The sequence below is a fragment of the Protopterus annectens genome, chromosome 4.part0, assembly GCF_019279795.1.
Source record: "Protopterus annectens isolate FY-2018-M chromosome 4.part0, PAN1.0, whole genome shotgun sequence".
Classification (NCBI taxonomy): Eukaryota; Metazoa; Chordata; order Ceratodontiformes; family Protopteridae; genus Protopterus; species Protopterus annectens.
In genome coordinates, this window is record NC_056733.1 from 963180957 (window position 1) to 963201984 (window position 21028).

Consider the following 21028-nt stretch of genomic DNA (forward strand, 5'->3'; position numbering starts at 1 on the left):
TGTGCACAGATTTGCCCTTGTCAATGGCCCTGGTCACATTTCCAAAGAAATCCACAAGATTTAACAGGCAGGATCTGCCCTTGATGAAACTGAAGTGGGTAGGATCCAGGGTTTGGATGTCACCTATGTCTTTATTTATGAGGTCCATAATGATATGTTCAATGGTCTTACAGATGAGGCTGGTCAGGCTTATGGGTCTGTAATTCCCTGGATCTGTTGCTAGGTCACCTTTGTGGAGGGGATTAACTGCTGCTGTTCCCCATTCTACAGAAACAAAGCCTGTGGTTAGGCTATGATTGAAAAGGCTAATTAATGGTGATGCTAGTTCATGTTTTAGCCTGTTTAGAATACAGCCTGGGATGTCATCTGGTCCCATAGTGGCTGTGTTTTTTTGCCTTGGACAATGCTTTGAGGACCTGCTCTTCAGATATATAGGGTTCGGGGAAGTTTGGGGGAAGGTTTGTGATAAGTTAGGAGGGGATAAGGCAGTGAGATTTTCACCAAACCTATCTCCTAGCAGATTTGCTATCTCTGTGGGGTCAGTGTGTGTGATATTGTTGGTCACTAATTCTGTACATGCTTGGGTCCTACCTTTTAGGCTATGTACACAGCTGTAAAAGGCCTTATGGTTATCCTTGGCTGATTTGCTAAGCTTCTTTCAAAGGAATCCTTTAGAGTATTAACAAGTTGTCTTATTTGCTTGTTAAGGCTGAGTAGGGTGCTTTTCCATTGTTGGATCTTTGTCTTTTTTTTCTTGGACTGCAACTTTTTGCATTTATTGTAGAGTTTTTTGATACTGGAAGTCCACCATGGCAGCTTGTTTTACTTGGTTCTCCGGCTTTGATTCTATCTGGTACAGCTGAGTTTATACACTTATCCAAGTGATTGTACAGGGCTTTAGTATAAGCTTCAGCATAGTTACCATTTCCAGCTTGGGGTGGGACTTGCAATGCATTTATACCGTCACCTAGGAGGGTATAGTTTGCCTTGGTGAAGTGTTTTAGTCTGATTTTACACTTTGTGAGTTCTGGTGTTAGTGTTAGCTGGAAGATGACTGATTGTGGTCAGATTTAACTAATGAAAGTCCCACATTTGCAGCAGTGCATCTGTTTGACATGTTAGAAAGGACCAGATCTAGAATGTGTGTTCCTCTGTCAGAGTATGAACAATATGTTCCAGGACATTTGAATTAAAAAGTCAAGGCATTTTTGCATTAACTAGTTGGGGCTAGAGTAGGTATCCTAGTTGATGGGGGGATAATTGAAATCCTCCATAACCAGAGTGTTCGGTAAAATTTGGATTGTCTTCAGTTTTGTCAAGTAGGCTTTTTGGTCTTTGTGACCCACGGAGGGGGCTCTATTACTGTCTGTGATTTGAATGGGGATCTTACCAAGTGTAACCTGGACTTGGAGTAACTCCATGGAGTTGTTCAGTCTAACTAGAAGGGAGGTGAATTTATCTCTAATATAGATAGAAACACCACCTCCTTTGATTTTCACATGTTCATTTTGTGGTCTAAAGGTGTGAAAGGCATTGTAGCCTTGCAAGGCCAGGGTACTCTCTGAGGCTTTGAACCAGGTTTTTTGTGATTGCACAGACATCTACATCTTCTAGTGACAGAAGTACTTTCAAGGAGTGCAGTTTTTCATTTAAGCTCCTAGCATTTAGCAGCATTACTCTTATTTTGTTCTGGTTGGCTAATTTCACATTGGTAATGTTGTTTTTGGGACCTTGCCTAAAAAAGGCAGAATGGGGGAGGCAAGAGCCTTTGCCAGCAGCCGAAAGCCTAGAGGTGGCAGGTGTATACCATGTCTGGCAAAGCAGCGAGGTCTGTCGACCAGGGCTTCCCAGGCTGACAGAAACTGAATTCCCTTTGAATGACACCAAAAAGTAAGCCAATTATTGAAATCAGTCATTTTTTTTTTTTTTATACTGTGACATCATTCTAGGTGGGGGTAGTATGCTGCTCAAGGCTAGGGACATACCCGCCTGGGACACATACGTAAAGAGCTCAGCCATGTCTCTCTTCATTTAGTCCAGTGAGGTACATCTCAGGTCATTCACACCAACATGAACTATGACAGAGTCATAATGGTACTTCTTACTGAGAGACCTAAGTGCATGCGTGATCTGGTGAATCCTGGCACCGGACAGGCAACTGACCGTAACATTTCCTTGTCCAACCTGCTGAGTAGGACAACTGTGGGTATCACTACTGAGTCTCCAATGACAAGAAAATCTGTTTTTTGAATGTTTTGCCCTTACGGCCTTGGTTGGTGAGACACTGGTTTTGATGTGTGTCGTGAGTGATGTGGGGACTGTGTTAGTTGTAGCAGTCTTGTGTGTTTTGGAAGTCTCTGGTGTTTAGGTAAGTTTTTCAAGAGAACCTCCATGTATGTAGATTTTTGTGTTTGATGCATGTTATGTGTAACGGTGCTATGTGCATATGTAGTGGTGGGTGAGTTAGCAACCTCTTCCATGTTACTGTTTTGAGTGCGAGAGAGCATGGATTCAAGATTCTTGGTGTAGATACATCTCTCGCATTCTGTACTAGAATGAGTTATTAGTAGAGAGTTATCAGTGTACATGAGGCAATTGCTACACTGCCTCAAAAGACCCTTGTCAACAAGGTTGGCAGGAGAAACAAGGGTAGTCCAAGTGTCCATAATACTAGGTTGAAGACTGTTGTCACTAGGGGTGGCTTTTCAGAATCATTCACGGAGGAGCTTAGTAGACTGATATTTCTTCTAGGGTTTTTATGCTGGTGGTTAATAGGTTACATCTCACTAGCAGTATTGCTTTGACAGGAAAGCACTAAGGATGAAGGCTATACTAGTGTGCTGCAGTAGCATCTAAGGGAAAAATTGTTGAATTTAACTGTCCAGCTTTGGTGCACAATTGTGTGTCAGTGCACTGAGCTGCAAAATGCACAAACAAGCAGAGACCTGCTCAAATGCAAGGCCTAAATACCAGAAGCTAAACACTTGAAAAAAACTTAAAAAGATTCAAAAGGATGCTAATTCCAAGCCCTAGATCGACATCCCTTTACCAGATAGGGTCCAATCAATACAGTCCTTTCAGTAAGTGCAGATAGACACCTTCCAATCCAAGATGGGCTGGAATATATGTCCAAAACTAACTGTATCTTACTGAAATTGGTACACCTTGTTTGCTGTAGCATAGACTAGATCCAGGCCTGCTGAATCTAGCTTTGTTTATATGCTTGTTGTTTGTTTGCTTGTTATTTCCCTGGAATGCTAATTCCACCTAATCTGCTTCTCAGTGCTTCTGTGGATCACTAGTGATATCTGCATTGCTTACTGTACTTATTTCCTTGTTTCACTTGAAAGAAAGTTACTGTTTGTCATTTTTGCATTTAAGTTACCTGTAAAACATTGTGCTTAAGTTACCTGGCACTTGCTCACTAAAGCAATTATATAAGTCAGCACTAAAAATTAAAAGCACTACACCCTCACTCCCCACTGGCCCTGGTTTTCAATTATTAAGGAATTCCCAATATTATTCTAGCATGTCCAAAGGTCAGTTGTCAATCTCCTCTCCGGTCCAGCTGGTGAATCTGGGAATCTTGAGGCAATGTTACAACTGCCTCATGTACACAGACAACCCTATCCTCCTCCGAACAAATTCCAACACATGTGAGAGATGCAACCATATAGCCAAACTGGAGGCTAAGCTCTCTCAACTCAGTACTGGCATAACCAGTCAGGAGGAGAAGGAAACCACACTCACTACAATTCCAGTCTCACATAGACCTACCACGACAGCAAACTAAACACATAATCACACAAAAACATACTCGGAGGCTCTAAATAAAGATCTGCCTAAGCAGCAGAGACCTCCAAAGCAGACACCCAAGCAACCGCTACCCCAAAACAAAACACGTGCAACACATATCTCACAAAGCCAGTGTGCAGAACAGTCACAGCCCTTAAGACTAAACAACACACCTGATACACTTGTAATAGGTGACTCTATTGTCAGGCGCACTGATGTCCCGCTCACCAGGCTGAACAAGGAGAGGGTCACGGTGAGCAGTCTGTCGGGCGCTAGGATCCGCCACATAACACAAGCACTCAAGTCACTCCAAGGCAAGTACAAATATGACTCAGTCATTGTCCATGCTGGTGTGAATGACCTGAGATGTACCTCCCTGGACTACATGAAAAGAGACATAAAGGAGCTCTCTGAGCATGTAGCCCAGGCCAGTATGACCCTGACCTTGAGTAGCATCTTACCCTCACCAAGAATGATGCCACAATATGAAGACAAGATGATCAATTTCAACAATTGGCTTAAGTACTGGTGTCATTCAAAGGGGATCCAATGCCTGTCAGCTTGGGATGATATGCTCGACAAGCCACGATGCTTCGCTAGGGACGGTTTGCACCTGTCACCCCTGGGCTTTCAGATATTGGCAAAGGCTCTTGCTACCCCCATAGTGCCTCTTTTAGGCAAGGCTCAAAAGACAAACCCACCACCATAGGTATCACAAGGGATAAGAAACTAAGAGTAATGCTACTCAACGCCAGAAGTCTAAACCTCAAGATGCATGCACTCGAAACTCTCCTTAGTATGGGGAACATCGATATCTGTGCAGTAACAGAAACCTGGTTCAGGGCTCCCGAGAGCACCCCAGCACTACCAGGTTATACCTCATACCATGCTTTTCGGCCCCAAAACTTGGACCGAACCACAAAAGGAGGGGGAGTATCGATATTCATCAAAGATACCCACACCTCCAGGTTGGTGGCAAAGCACGAAGCATCAGAGACTATCCATGTGCAACTAACAGTGTGTAAAACTGCCTTCCAGTTTATAGCCTGCTACAGACCACCCTCCCAAACCCAGGAACCCCACTCGGCCTTTCTGAGAACACTGGAAAATATGAAGGTCTCTCCAAACACCATTATATTGGGTGACTTCAACTACCCAAACATAGACTGGGAGCATTACTCTAGCTCCAACACCCTAGCCCAAAGGTTCCTAGAATTTATAAACTCAAATGCTATGGAACAACTTGTTACCACTCCCACAAGAGGGAAAACAAACTGGACCTGATCATCACCAACATGGGGACTCTATGCTCCAGACCAGAAGTGTATCCCTCACTGGTAAGATCAGACCATAAACTAATCTCACTGGATATTCACATCCCGACCCCACCCCTGCCCAGAAAACCACAGTGAAAAACTTCTCTAAAGCAAATTTCACACTCCTCAAAACCAAGGTGGAATCCTTCAAAGCCCCCGGGCCTGTGGAAAATATGGCCCAGACCACAGAATCCTTTATAAATGCATTCTATGAACACCTTCAGGAATGCATGGATCATGCGATCCCAAATAAAACCAAGACCCAATCCTCCAAAGGCAGACGTCCTGTCTGGTGGACCCCAGCCATAAACAAACTATACAATAGAAGGAGGAAGCTACTAAATGACAGAGCAAAATCCCAAAAAGGGAAGGCATCACTGATCAGTATTAGCAAAAAACTATGGGCAGTCATAAAATTGTCTAAGGCCAGCTTCGAGAGAAAAATTGCACAGGACACTAAGGATAATCACAAGGCTTTCTTTAGTTATGTTAGGAACCTGGGTGGTAATTCCCAGATATGCTCAGAATTAGTCCAAAATGACAAAAAATACACTGAACCCACAGACATTACCAACATCCTAGCTGACAGGTTCAGCGCAAACTCCCCCAAAGGGCAAATATCTATCCCAGCAGAGTGCTGCCCCCCTGACATCTCAGATGCTCAGGTAAAAGCCGCCCTCTCCAAAGCAAAAAACACAGCATCAATGGGACCAGATGGTGTCCCGGGCTGCATCCTACATGAACTCCAAGAAGAGCTAAACCCAAACATAAAACTACTGTTCAGTCTCAGCCTTATTACAGGATATGTGCCCAAAGAGTGGTGTACAGCAACAGTGGTCCCTCTCCATAAAGGTGGTGCCTCAACGGATCCTGGAAACTATTGCCCCATAAGCCTGACTAGCTTGGTCTGCAAAGCTATGGAAAGGATCATCATGGACCTCATAAATAAAGATATTGGAGACCTACAGACACTGGATCCTACCCAGTTTGGCTTTGTTAAGGGCAGATCCTGCCTCTTAAACCTGGTTGATTTCTTTGAAACAGTCACCAAGGCCATTGACGAGGGGAAGGTGGTCCACACAGCCTACCTGGACCTCGCAAAAGCCTTTGATGCAATACCCCACTCGGGCGTTATAGATAAGCTCACCAGCTTAAATATAAACCCCTATGTCACTAGATGGATTGCAAACTGGCTCAAGGACAGAACCCACATGGTTAGAATTGCTGGAGCCATGTCAGACTCCAAACCAGTTACAAGTGGTGTCCCACAAGGCTCAGTCCTGGGACCTCTCTTGTTCGGTATATATTTCTCTGAGGTACAGGCCAATACAGAAGGACTGTGGCTGACCAAGTTCGCAGATCACTGCAAACTGGGCACCATAATTGACTCTCCAGCTGACATAAGCATCCTCCAAAAGGGCCTCATAGAAACAGACAACTGGTGCCAGAGCCATGGCCTCAAGCTAAATGTCAAAAAGTTTATAGTCATCCCCTTTGGCAAAAACCAAGTGCCCACAAATTACCACATAGGTGGTAATCCATTAAGTACAGAAAAAGTAATTAGGGACCTGGGGACCCAAGTTGTTAGCAATATCTCATTTGACAACCACGTGGCCAAAGTGGTTAGAAAAACATTTTATATAGCCCACCTAATCATGAAGAGATTCACATCTAGATCAGGGGAGGTCATTGTGCCTCTTTACTCATCCCTCATCAGGCTCATAATTGAGTACAATGCCCCTTTTGGGATGTACCTTAGCAGACACCTGCAGCAACTGGAAAGACCCCAAAAGTACCTCACCAAGAGGATCAAAGGGCTCAAACAGATGCCATATGCTGCCCAGTTAAAGAAACTCCAGCTCTACTCAGTGGCATACTGCCTGTTCAGAGGTGATCTGTGCCTGACGTATAAAGCCATGTCCAACCTGGAATTAATGGACATGCTGCACCTCAGAAAATCCAAATCCCATCGAGCTATGCGCTCGAGAGACTTGAACCTCAGCACTGAAATAAATAGGACATGTTGGAGGGACAGATTCATAACCCAGAGGCTCCCTTCACTCTGGAATAAAATCCCAGTCCAGGTTAGGCAGAGTCCCTTATTGACTCTCTTCAAGAGGAATCTTGATGAGTGGATGGGAGATCATAGATTTACCCCGGGTATCACTTCTGTGTCACTGTTAGACAGAGGCACAGTATACAAACCTCGAAAAAGGGCATAGCAAAATTAATTTAAAATGGGTGGAGAAAGCCAAACACATTCTGGCTAGGCTTATAAATGCCCTAGGGCAGATAGCCTAGTATGAACCTATGAACCTATGAACAACCACTACAAACAAATCCAGATGCGGCAAGCCTGTATCTGGACTATGTTACAGCTACTAGCTACCCTAGTTTCAGTGAGAAATACTAGAGAATGTTTAACACGAAGAGCAGTGAGACACTGAAAACACTTTTAAAACAGCTGAATCATCAAGGAGACTCTAAAGAATGTTTTAAACAGCTAACAGATCAATTATTTAAACACTGCTTGGTGGGAAAACCAGAACAAGCAGAACACATATATTTAAAAAAGAGAATAATACCGGTAAATACTTAACAAACCGTGAAAACAGCAAAAAAGCTTTGTAAACAATGGAAACAGCAATAAAATTTGATTTAACAGACACAGTAATGCAGACAATTGCAGTACAACAGTGTACTTCAGCACACATTATATAAATACAGTATAAAAGGCATTAAAACAACCATTTTGCAGACCTGGAATAATGTTGTCTGGCCTCCTAACTACTTAAGTACTGAAAACGTGTTCCTGTTTATGGCTTTCAGTCATTTATTAGACTTCAGTGACTGATTTGCTTTTGTAATAAAGTTTTTTCTCTTCTTAAGACTCTCCTGAAGATTAACATTAGCTGCAAGTGTGATAAATGTCATTTTAAAAATAAGTGTATTTTTTATTTATTTATGTGGAATAGTACAGAGTGAATGACAGTATTCCTTAATGTTGATACATTTACTATTGGATTTATATAGTCAACTCCTCCCTGGTTAGATCAGACCACAAACTAATCACCTTGGAAATCCACAGCCCTCCCACCCCCACCCCTCCACAAAGGTAACCACCAAGAAAAACTTCTCCAAAGCTAACTTTGGGCTCCTAAAAACAGAGGTGGCTAACTTCACGGCACCCATGCGAATGGAGAATAGTTGCATGACCGCCAAATCATACACCGATGCACTGTACAAAAACATACTCGAATGCATGGATCTCACCATACCCAAAAGAACCAAGGCGCTCTCCTCCAAAAAAAGAAAGCCAGTCTGGTGGTCCCCTGCCATAAATAAACTCTACAACAGAAGAAGGAAACTGATATGGAATAAGGTGAAGTCCCAAGACTGGAAAAACTCCCTAATCAGCCTCAACAAAAAGTTGAGATCCCTCATCAAAATCTCTAAAGTTAGCTATGAAAACAGAATTGCAGCAGATAGTAAAGACAACCACAAGGCCTTCTATAGTTATGGGCAATACCTAGATTTGCTCTGAGCTACTGTACAATGGTACCAGACCAGCACGAAGGGACTCTGGCTGACAACGTTCGCAGATCATTGCAAGTTGGGAGCCATTATTAACTCTCCAAGTGATGTTGACATCCTACAGAAAGGCCTCACTGAGACCAACGACTGGTGTCAGAACCATGGCCTTAAGCTCAATGCCAAAAAATGTGTCATCATCCCCTTTGGGAAAAAAATAGTTCTCATGAATTACCACATCAATGGTAGTCCACTGAACACAGAAGGTGTTATAAGAGATCTGGGAACACAGGTTGACAGCAACCTCTCTTTTGACCACCACATTGCCACTGTGGTCAGAAAGTCCTTCTATGTGGCACATCTCATTACTAAGGGTTTTGCATCCAGGAAGAAAGAGGTCATTGTCTTCCTCTACTCTTACCTCATTAGGACAATCATCGAGTACAATGTCCCATTTGGCATGTATCTCACTAGACACTTGCAACAACTGGAGAGGCCACAAAAGTACCTCACAAAGAGGATCCTAGGCCTTAAACACTTGTCCTATATGGACAGACTCAAAAAACTCCCTAACTATTCTTTGTCTCATATCGCCTACTTGGAGGCAATCTCTGCTTGACTTACACAGCCATGTCTGACTTAGCTCTGTTAGAAATGCTTCATCTAAAGAAATCCCAATCCCTCCACACCACACGCTCCAGAGACCTCAACCTCATTACCACAATCAACAGAACGTGCTGAAGGGACAGGTTCATAACCCAGAGACTGCCCATGCTATGGAATAGACTTCCCCATACATGTTACACAGAGCACTTCACTGGCCCTCTTCAAGAGAAATCTTGATGAGTGGATGGGAAATAGAAAATTCACCCTGGGGATCACTCCAGTGGCTCTACTCAACAGAGGCACTGGGAACTAAGGTTGGGTGGCACGATGCCAGGGTAATCCTATGGGCTAGGCTTGTAAAGGCTCCAGGGACATTAGCCTAGTACACAGCTATGAACCTATGAAGAACTTAATATTTACAAATTACACCTGTTTACTGTGCTGGGTAGTTTTGTATAGGGCTTTAGATTCTTTAACCAGATAGATTAGTTAGTAATGTTACAAGGGCTCTAGTACTAATCATTGAAACATCCAAGCATTCATCACAATTATTAAAATATAAGTGCTCATAACTGACACTTTGAGTACCCAAATGTTTGCAATACATGCCCACAGCCATCTCAGGTCATGCACAAGTGAAAGTATGACAAACTTTTTTGTAAGGGTTCAAATCTTACTTTATTACTTTCTTGCCTTACTTTATTATCCTCATTTTGAGGTCAGAAGAAGACCAATCAGTGAAAGCCAATCATAAAAATGTCTTGCTGTTTCTCTCAAAGGTCAGGCAGCATTGAAAATAAACTATATTGCAAACACAGTTATCTCGATACTGTGCAAAGGAAACACCAGCACATGAGCAATCGATATCAGGTGATGCTATGCTCTACCAACTGTGTTAAATGCAACTCTGCTATTAGCAACTGACTGCGATCTGTGTACAGCTTGTGATGTCATTTGCTTCTAATGTAATCCAGACAGGTCCAAGGAGCAGCAAAAGGTACTTCGAGTAACTGCTGCAGGGTTCATGATATTCATGATTCCGTATATGTCTTACATAAAAGGTTTGCAGTATTGTTACGTACAGCACAGAATAAACTTTAAGTGAAATGTGTTTATTTATCAGCTAAGGCTCGGATCCATTAATAGGTTCATAGGTAGGTACTAGGCTATCGGCCCAAGGGCCTACATAAGCCTAGACAGCAAGGTACCATAGCTTACGCCACCCAAGAAAGTTATTTTCCTGTGCCACTGTTGAGCAGAGAGACAGAAGTGATCCCCGGGGTGTATTTCCTATTTCCCATCCACTCATCAACATTTTTCTTGAAGAGTGCTAATGAAGAACCTTGCTTGACATAGATGGGTAGCTTGTTCCAGAGTATAGGAAGTCTCTGGGACAGGAATCTATCCCACCAGCATGTCCTGTTTATTGTGGTGACAAGGTTTAGGTCCCTAGAGCGTGTAGCTCTGAGGGATTGGGATTTCTTTAGGTGTAGCATGTCCAACAGCTCTGAGTTTGACATAGCTTTATATGTTACGCAGAGATCACCTTGGAGTAGGCAATATGCTACGGAGTAAAGCTGGAGTTTCCAGGGCCCAGGGTACGGCATTTATATGTTATGCAGAGATCACCTCGGAGTAGGTGATATGCTACGGAGTAAAGCTGGAGTTTCCAGGGCCCAGGGTACGGCATTTATATGTTACGCAGAGATCACCTCGGAGTAGGCGATGTGCGACGGAGTAAAGCTGGAGTTTCCAGGGCCCAGGGTACAGCATTTATATGTTACGCAGAGATCACATCGGAGTAGGCGATGTGCGACGGAGTAAAGCGGGAGTTTCCAGGGCCCAGGGTATGGCATTTATATGTTACGCAGAGATCACCTCGGAGTAGGCGATGTGCGACGGAGTAAAGCGGGAGTTTCCAGTGCCCAGGGTACGGCATTTATATGTTACGCAGAGATCACCTCAGAGTAGGCGATATGCTACGGAGTAAAGCGGGAGTTTCCAGGGCCCAGGGTACGGCATTTATATGTTACGCAGAGATCACCTCGGAGTAGGCGATGTGCGACGGAGTAAAGCGGGAGTTTCCAGGGTCCAGGGTACGGCATTTATATGTTATGCAGAGATCACCTCGGAGTAGGCGATATGCTACGGAGTAAAGCGGGAGTTTCCAGGGCCCAGGGTATGGCATTTATATGTTACGCAGAGATCACCTCGGAGGAGGCGATATGCTATGGAGTAAAGCGGGAGTTTCCAGGGCCCAGGGTATGGCATTTATATGTTACGCAGAGATCACCTCGGAGTAGGCGATGTGCGACGGAGTAAAGCTGGAGTTTCCGGGGCCCAGGGTATGGCATTTATATGTTACGCAGAGATCACCTCGGAGTAGGCGATGTGCAATGGAGTAAAGCTGGAGTTTCCGGGGCCCAGGGTACGGCATTTATATGTTACACAGAGATCACCTCGGAGTAGGCGATGTGCGATGGAGTAAAGCTGGAGTTTCCAGGGCCCAGGGTACGGCATTTATATGTTACGCAGAGATCACCTCGGAGTAGGCGATATGCTACGGAGTAAAGCGGGAGTTTCCAGGGCCCAGGGTACGGCATTTATATGTTACGCAGAGATCACCTCGGAGTAGGTGATATGCTACAGAGTAAAGCGGGAGTTTCCAGGGCCCAGGGTACAGCATTTATATGTTACGCAGAGATCACCTCGGAGTAGGCGATGTGCGATGGAGTAAAGCTGGAGTTTCCAGGGCCCAAGGTACGGCATTTATATGTTACGCAGAGATCACCTTGGAGTAGGCGATGTGCGACGGAGTAAAGCGGGAGTTTCCAGGGCCCAGGGTACGGCATTTATATGTTACGCAGAGATCACCTCAGAGTAGGCAATGTGCGATGGAGTAAAGCGGGAGTTCCCAGGGTACGGCATTTATATGTTATGCAGAGATCACCTCGGAGTAGGCGATGTGCGACGGAGTAAAGCGGGAGTTTCCAGGGCCCAGGGTACGGCATTTATATGTTACGCAGAGGTCACCTCGGAGTAGGCGATATGCTACGGAGTAAAGCGGGAGTTTCCAGGGCCCAGGGTACAGCATTTATATGTTACGCAGAGATCACCTCGGAGTAGGAGATATGCTACAGAGTAAAGTGGGAGTTTCCAGGGCCCAGGGTACGGCATTTATATGTTACGCAGAGATCACCTCGGAGTAGGCGATGTGCGACGGAGTAAAGCGGGAGTTTCCAGGGCCCAGGGTACGGCATTTATATGTTACGCAGAGATCACCTCGGAGTAGGCGATGTGCGATGGAGTAAAGCGGGAGTTTCCAGGGCCCAGGGTACAGCATTTATATGTTACGCAGAGATCACCTCGGAGTAGGCGATATGCTACGGAGTAAAGCGGGAGTTTCCAGGGCCCAGGGTACGGCATTTATATGTTATGCAGAGATCACCTTGGAGTAGGCGATGTGCGATGGAGTAAAGCTGGAGTTTCCAGGGCCCAGGGTACGGCATTTATATGTTACGCAGAGATCACCTCGGAGTAGGCGATGTGCGATGGAGTAAAGCTGGATTTTCCGGGGCCCAGGGTACGGCATTTATATGTTACGCAGAGATCACCTTGGAGTACGTGATGTGCGACGGAGTAAAGCTGGAGTTTCCAGGGCCCAGGTTATGGCATTTATATGTTACGCAGAGATCACCTCGGAGTAGGCGATATGCTACGGAGTAAAGCGGGAGTTTCCAGGGCCCAGGGTACGGCATTTATATGTTACGCAGAGATCACCTTGGAGTAGGCGATGTGCGATGGAGTAAAGCTGGAGTTTCCAGGGCCCAGGGTACGGCATTTATATGTTACGCAGAGATCACCTCGGAGTAGGCGATGTGCGATGGAGTAAAGCTGGATTTTCCGGGGCCCAGGGTACGGCATTTATATGTTACGCAGAGATCACCTTGGAGTACGTGATGTGCGACGGAGTAAAGCTGGAGTTTCCAGGGCCCAGGTTATGGCATTTATATGTTACGCAGAGATCACCTCGGAGTAGGCGATATGCTACGGAGTAAAGCGGGAGTTTCCAGGGCCCAGGGTACGGCATTTATATGTTACGCAGAGATCACCTTGGAGTAGGCGATATGCTACAGAGTAAAGCTGGAGTTTGCAGGGCCCAGGGTACGGCATTTATATGTTACACAGAGATCACCTCGGAGTAGGCGATGTGCGACGGAGTAAAGCGGGAGTTTCCGGGGCCTCGGGTACGGCATTTATATGTTACGCAGAGATCACCTCAGAGTAGGCGATGTGCGATGGAGTAAAGCGGGAATTTCCGGGGCCCCGGGTATGGCATTTGATTCTTTCTACCTTCATTTGCTTACTGGGTGACCCTGAACAAGTCACTTAACTGGACAGTACTCCTAGGTTACCCAGAAAAAAAGACAATTTTTCTACTGTGCCTACCCTTGTCAATAAATAGGTAAAATAAAAAATTGCATCCAAAAAAAAGGAAAAGAAAATCCTGAGCAGTTTGTCAAACAAAAGAACATTCTTGATGGTGACTTGGAGACCCATCATTTTACATTAAGCACAGGTGGAAATGATGCACATTGAATGAGATTATCAGGGATTATTTATTCACTCCAATGACTTTTGAGTTACAGTATTAAGTAACAGTGATTGGACAACATCTTTTGCATTGGCTGTGTTAGACCCTCTTGTAAAATTGTTGTGTCATGGGGAAAATCTATGATTTCCTGTCATCTATGAACCTAATCAACCAAACTGACATTAGCCTTTACCTTTGAAAAATAAATGCCAAATAGGAGCAGTTCCAACATGGAGCCCTGAGGTGCCCCACTTGTGACCGGTCTTTTAGTGAAGGTGGTATCACCATTCCTGACTTCCTAGGTCCTCTCTTTGAGTCAGCTGGAAATCTTGCAAGTTATGTAGGGGTTTATGTATACTTTGGTGAGTTTGTCAACTATACCCATGTGAGGTATTGCATCAAATGCCTTAGCCAAGTCCAGGGAGGCAGTATGCATTGTTTTCCCCTCATCAATTGCCTTTGTGATCTTCTCAAAGAAGTCCACCAAGTTTAGTAGGCATGACCTTCACTTGATAAAGCCATACGGGATTGGGTCAAGTGTCTAAAGGTTACCTGTCTTTGTTGATCATTTCCATGATAATTTGTTTCATGGCTTTCCACATTAGACTAGTTAGACTAATAGGTCTGTAGTTTATGGGTTCAGTTGATGGTCCACCTTTCTGAAATGGAATAATTGTTGCAGTCCTGCATTCTCATGGTACAAAACCTGTTTTGAGGCTAATGTTGAAAAGTGACTCAAGTGGTCCTGATAGATCATGTTTAAATCTATTTAGGAGGTATCCTGGGATATCATTGTGGCCCACTGAGCTGTGTTTTCAGCCTTAGTGAGTACCAGCAGGACCTGATTCCTGTTAATAGTTGGGGTGTTATGCTAGTAGGTGTTTCATAATGGGATGCAGAGGGGAGTGGGGGTGAAGTTTAGCTTAATTTGTCAGACAGCAAATTCACTATATCACTGTGCACAGAGAAGGTGGCACCACTGACCCCAGTTTTGCCCACTGATGTGAGCTGCCTTTGAGGCTTGAGACACAGCTGTAGAAAGTCTTGTAGTTGACTTTAGCCTGTGAGCATCTTGATCTCGTAAATGACCTTGTTGGACTTAATGAATCCTCTTAGTTTCCTGTTTAGTCTAAGTAGAGAGGTCCTGTCATTGTGGGAGTTTCTCTTCCTGATTTTAGACACGCCTTTTTTCATTTTGTCATATACCCTATTGGACTTAATGAATCCTCTTAGTTTCCTGTTTAGTCTAAGTAGAGAGGTCCTGTCATTGTGGGAGTTTCTCTTCCTGATTTTAGACACGCCTTTTTTCATTTTGTCATATACCCTATTGGACTTAATGAATCCTCTTAGTTTCCTGTTTAGTCTAAGTAGAGAGGTCCTGTCATTGTGGGAGTTTCTCTTCCTGATTTTAGACACGCCTTTTTTCATTTTGTCATATACCCTATTGGACTTAATGAATCCTCTTAGTTTCCTGTTTAGTCTAAGTAGAGAGGTCCTGTCATTGTGGGAGTTTCTCTTCCTGATTTTAGACACGCCTTTTTTCATTTTGTCATATACCCTATTGGACTTAATGAATCCTCTTAGTTTCCTGTTTAGTCTAAGTAGAGAGGTCCTGTCATTGTGGGAGTTTCTCTTCCTGATTTTAGACACGCCTTTTTTCATTTTGTCATATACCCTATTAAGGTTAGGATTCCTTAAGTGTGATTTATTTATTTATTTGTTTGGGGCTTACTTCCAGTAGGTGCAGCAGCCTTTATACAACCATTTACATGGTAGTACAGGATCTGTGTAATAAATTCTGCATAGTTTGCTGTGGACTGTGGGTTTAGAAGGGCAATGAATTTTTGAAAAAAAAATTAGGCTTAATATGATGTAATTTGCTTTGGAGTATTTCCTAACTGTTACAGGTTTTTATGGGGTTACTGAGTTGATTTTTATTTCAAAGGTGACAGCTTTGCGATCTGACCTCACCAGTGAGGGAGTGACATGGGTGGGGGTGGGGGGCAGCACTCTCCCATATTTGTGAGTACCAGGTCCAGTACTTTTGAATCTCTGGTGGCTGTGTACACTATCTGGTTAAGAGTATTTATGTTAATAAAGTCCATAAATTGTTGTGTCTGTGAGTATGAGGCACTGTATATTTCCCAGTCTTCAGTGAGGTAGTTAAAGTCTTCAATGATTACGGTATTTTGTTTAATGTTGAGTGTCTACAGTAGGTCCAGGTACAAGCCATGGTACTCTAGGGACATTGAGGGTGACCTATAACTTGCTAGGATATGGTATGGGACTTTGACCATGGTGATTTGCACATCAGTAAACTCTAGGGCATTGTCCTGTTTAACCAATGGAGAGTTATGCTTGTTAATAATATGGACCGAGGCTCCTCCACCTTTTGTCCCTGCCTGTCCAGCTGATGATCTAAATGTGTAGAAGGCACTGAAGCCTTACTCTGCCAGAGTACTTTCTGCAAATTTAAACCATGTCTTTGTAAAAACACAGCTGTCTATATTCTCCACAGTGAGGAGAGCGTGTATGGTATTGTTTCTTGTTCAGGGTCCTAGCATTGAGCAGTGTCACCTTTAGGTTTCTTTGGGTTTTATTTGCTATGTCTGTAGGTTTATCAGTTTTGCATTGCTTAAAAAAGGCTCTAAGAGGGTGTTTAAAGTTTTAGCCAATATTCAAAAGCCTAGGGGAGAGAGGTGCAGGCCATCCTTTTCAAATCATCATGGTCTGTTACCCATGTCCTCCTATATGCTGAGAAATAATGTACCCCCTGAAAAGACACCATAAACTAAGCCAGTTATTGAAATCAATCATCTTTTGTTCGTACTGTGGCATCATCCTTGGTGAAGGTAGAATGTAGCTCAATGCAAGGCAGACACCTGCCTGAGATGCATATTGAGAAAGATCACCAATGTCCTCTTCATGCACTCCATGGATGTATGTCTCAGGTCATTAATGCCCACATGGACTTTGATAGAATCATATTGGTACCTGCGGGGTAGTGACTTGAGTGAGTGTGTAACTTGGTGGACACTGGTTCCAGATAAGTAACTAGCCACTATCCTGTCCTTGTTCAGTCTAGTCAGTGGGGCATCTGTGTGTCATACAATGGAGCCCCCTATGGCAAGAGTCCTGAGTAATGTGTTGACCAGCCTTATGGACTTTGCTCTTGTGGCTACATTGGGTGTATGTGGGGTATTTGGTGCTGCTTTTGGTGAGTGATTGCGATTGCTGAGGATAGCCATTGCTGTTTATAGGCTTAGGAGGTCTTTGAGGTTTGGGAAGAGTGCTTTTTAGTGCCTCAGTATAAGTTGGTCTGTGTATGGTGGACACTGTGTGGGGTGGACGTATGTATGTCTTAACTTTGTTTGTAGGTGAGACTTTTGCCTTCGGTGAACTTGAGTATATGCTTCTCTCATGCACTGTGTTAGTTGTTTAAGGATTAAATGGTTGTTTGTGAATATGAGACAATTTCTACATTCCCAAAGGATGCCCATACCTTCCAGGCTGACAATGGAGACATTTGGAAACTACATATCCATGTTTTCCAGACCTGTATTTAGGTGGACTACTGTGGGTCATGGACTGGGTTATACAGAGGACTGCTTGGGTGGTCACTGGGGTTTGGTACTGGACTAGGTTAGATTGTGCTAAGATTTTATAGTAGTTATGTTTAATGTGCAAACTAACTACTCTAAGCTTGCTTTTGCACAATGGCTTTATTTTAGCCGCACTAAGTTATAGGTTTCAGTTCTAAGGGAAGTTTTATAGATAAAATTTAGTTTCTGGGTATTTGTGGATGTACCGAGCACTGATAACCTCTTTATATAATAACACCAAGAAAGATTGCTTGCGAGTATAATGCTACAACACAACAACTCAAACAAACTACCTTGGCAAGGCAATTTCAAGTATTAGAGATTCTTAGAATGATTTAAAAGTAAAATCAACAAATAAATCAGTAGCACAGCACTCTAAACAGTTAACTAAGGTGAAAACAATAAAATAAATTTCTTATCTAACAAGAAGGGCGGGAGTTTGGAAGTCAGATTAGCATAAGGGGCGTAAGCCAAAGACAGCCTTTTAAAACCCCAACAAGAAAAGACTGGGCATGTTTAGAAAAAATTCAAACTGGAGCTGTAGTCCTACGGTTAAATTTTAGATACTTTAAAATTAATGCCTCAGTGGGGGGTGGGGCAGAGTCAAAGAACAGGGGAAAACAGTAGCAAGGTAAACAGAAAGTAAATGGATTACACAGGTATATACAGCTATAAAAATACTGAAGCACAAATCCGTGAGCAGGCAGTAAGAAAAACATTCAAAATCACCCAATGTATAGGCAAGAGCATGGCATCCAAGTCCAAGGACGCCAAAGTGCCACTTTATTTGGACCTTATCAAACCTATCACGGAGTATAATCCCCCCTTCAGCATGTGTCTGACCAGACATATGCAACAGTTGGAACACCTACAAAGATTCTTTATCTTTATCGGGTGGGAGGTTGGCATAACAGTTAAGGTATTTACCTTACAGACAGAAGGTGCAGGGTTTGATTCTTACATGAGGTAATTGGCTAGGTTTAAAATGGGCCAAACGGGCAGTTAGCCTAATACTAATCTATGAACGTATTATCAGGAGAATCTATGGTATAAACCTATTGTTCTGTATGTATTGCCTTAAAGCCCTATCTCTATACTTGGTCTCATATGGGTTTCTGTGACACTTGTGCCATGGTGTTTGTGTAAAGTTCTGAGTCCTGTAGTCTGTGTACATAGATGGGTAGGGGTTCTGTTCTCACAGCAGTCAGCTAGAGTGTGTCTGTGTGTGTGTGTGTGTGTGTGTGTGTGTGTGTGTGTGTGTGTGTGTGTGTGTGTGTGTGTGTGTGTGTGTCTGTCTGTCTAGTCAAAAGACCATAATTGTGTAGCCTCCAGTCACCACTACAATACCATGGAATACCAATATTTTAAGATAGAGTTTTAATATAATGGTTAGTGTGTTTGCCTAGCAAACACAAGTTACAGGGTTTGGTTCTCACCTTTGGAGGAGAAACTGGCTAGGATTATAAGGGCAACTAGCCTAGTACTTACCTAAGAACCTGTAATCTATATCTACTATACAAGGCATCCTCAGATCCAGCTGTGATGGACTTTTTGCACATCTGCAAAGTGAACAGCATCAAAACCACTAGATTCAGATGTATTTAAATTTTGCTTGTGACATAAATAAGACATATTAGTTAGACAGATATGAGTGTCAGCGGATCCCCATGTTCTGGAACAGACTCCCCATCCATGTGAAACAGAGCTCATTCCTAACTCTATTTAAGTGTAACCTTAACCAAGGGATGGAAAATCAGAAATTCACTCCAGGTCTTGCTCCATGCATCTGATAGACATAGAAAGACAGTAATACCCAAACTAACATACCCCCCCCCCCACATGACATCTAGAAACTTCCTAACTAATATACCACCTCCTACTAAACGCTCATGATATACTGGGACACAATTGAGTTGTTTTGCATGGCTAGGCTTATAAAGGCCCTTTTGGTCATTAGCCTAGTGTATACCTGTGAACCTATTACAAGTTTTGTTAGGTAAGGGAGATGTTATATTTATGTTTGTGATTGCTGTGTGACAGAGGTGTAATAGTTCATGTTATTGGGTAAGAGAAATGTTATATTTACCTTTGTGATTGCAGTTTGATAGATATTTAATAGTCCATGTTATTGGATAAGGGAGATGTTATATTTATGTTTGCGATTGTTGTTTGCCAGAGGTGTAATAGTTCATGTTATTGGGTAAGAGAAATGTTATATTTACCTTTGTGATTGCAGTTTGATAGATATTTAATAGTTCATGTTATTTGGTAAGGGAGATGCTATATTTACGTTTGCGATTGTTGTTTGACAGAAGTGCAATAGTTCATGTTATTGGGTAAGGGAGATGTTATATTTATGTTGTGATTGCTGTTTGACAGATATTTAATAGTTTATGTTATATGTTCGGGACTCAAGCTATTATTCCATTTTTCATTGCAATGATTATTATAATTATATTGGTCTGTATTGTAAGAAATATATTTTAATAAACATATTTTTTTCTAGAAAAAATGAAACAAATGTAACATTAAAATTAATGTCTAAAGCAAGTTTGAAACTTGCATTTATGATGAATGTGTTGGACATGAGTGCTTTTCATCCAGTTGACCTACACAGTGAATTCTATTCCCTATTTCATCACAAGTTCTGTATATTCAGAGTTGTCTTCATTCACCGTCCTTGAGTAACAATCCCTCCAACACATTTGTACTGACCTTGTCATTCCTCTGCCCTGTTGGCAGAGCACTCACATTATCTTTTGAAAGGCCTGTCCCCTTTCTGAAGGGATTTATGTCTTTGAACCATCCTCTTTGATAGTGAACTGTGGGCGTGGTGACAGCCGAGTGCTGGTATACTGCCAGCCACATTACCGCAGATATTTGCACTTTTATTTATTTAGTTATTTGCTTTTGTTTACTGGAAAGGTCTGAAAGGGTAGTAAAACCCATTTTCAATGGAGACCCAGGGAGAAAACTGCTAGTAAAAGGATATATAAAATAGGAATATAACTATACAACTGATTACAAAGACAAATAATAAACTAGAATGCATATATTATACATACAGTTGCAGTAAATAGATCAGTGGAAGTAGAGGACACTAGTGGGACAGAAGGAAGTTAGCAAAAGGGTAGATTCGTAGATTAGTACTAGGCTAACTGCCCTTTGGGGCCATTTTAAGCCCAGCCACTTACCCCATGTGAGAAGCAAACCCCATACCATGTGTCTGTAAGATAAACACCTTAACCATTATAGCAACCCCCCTCCATAGTGGAAATAAAGACAATAAGAATGTTAAAGATGCATGGAAATACCTGATATTATATTTATAAAGTGTATTGCACATGGAAATCGATGTGTGAAACTGTGAATGGGACATATGCATGCAAACAGGCAGACGCAGAATATACATGACATATATCAGCATGGAGAAAGCAAGTTTGAAGGCAGCGGATATGAAACAGGTAGAACAGGCAGTGTATACATGAATATGTGAGGGAGAAGGATGGAGGGATTGAGGAGTACAGGGTATTATAAGGCATTAGGAAGCTTGTAGTGAGAAGTCTAATGGCAGAAGAGGAAGA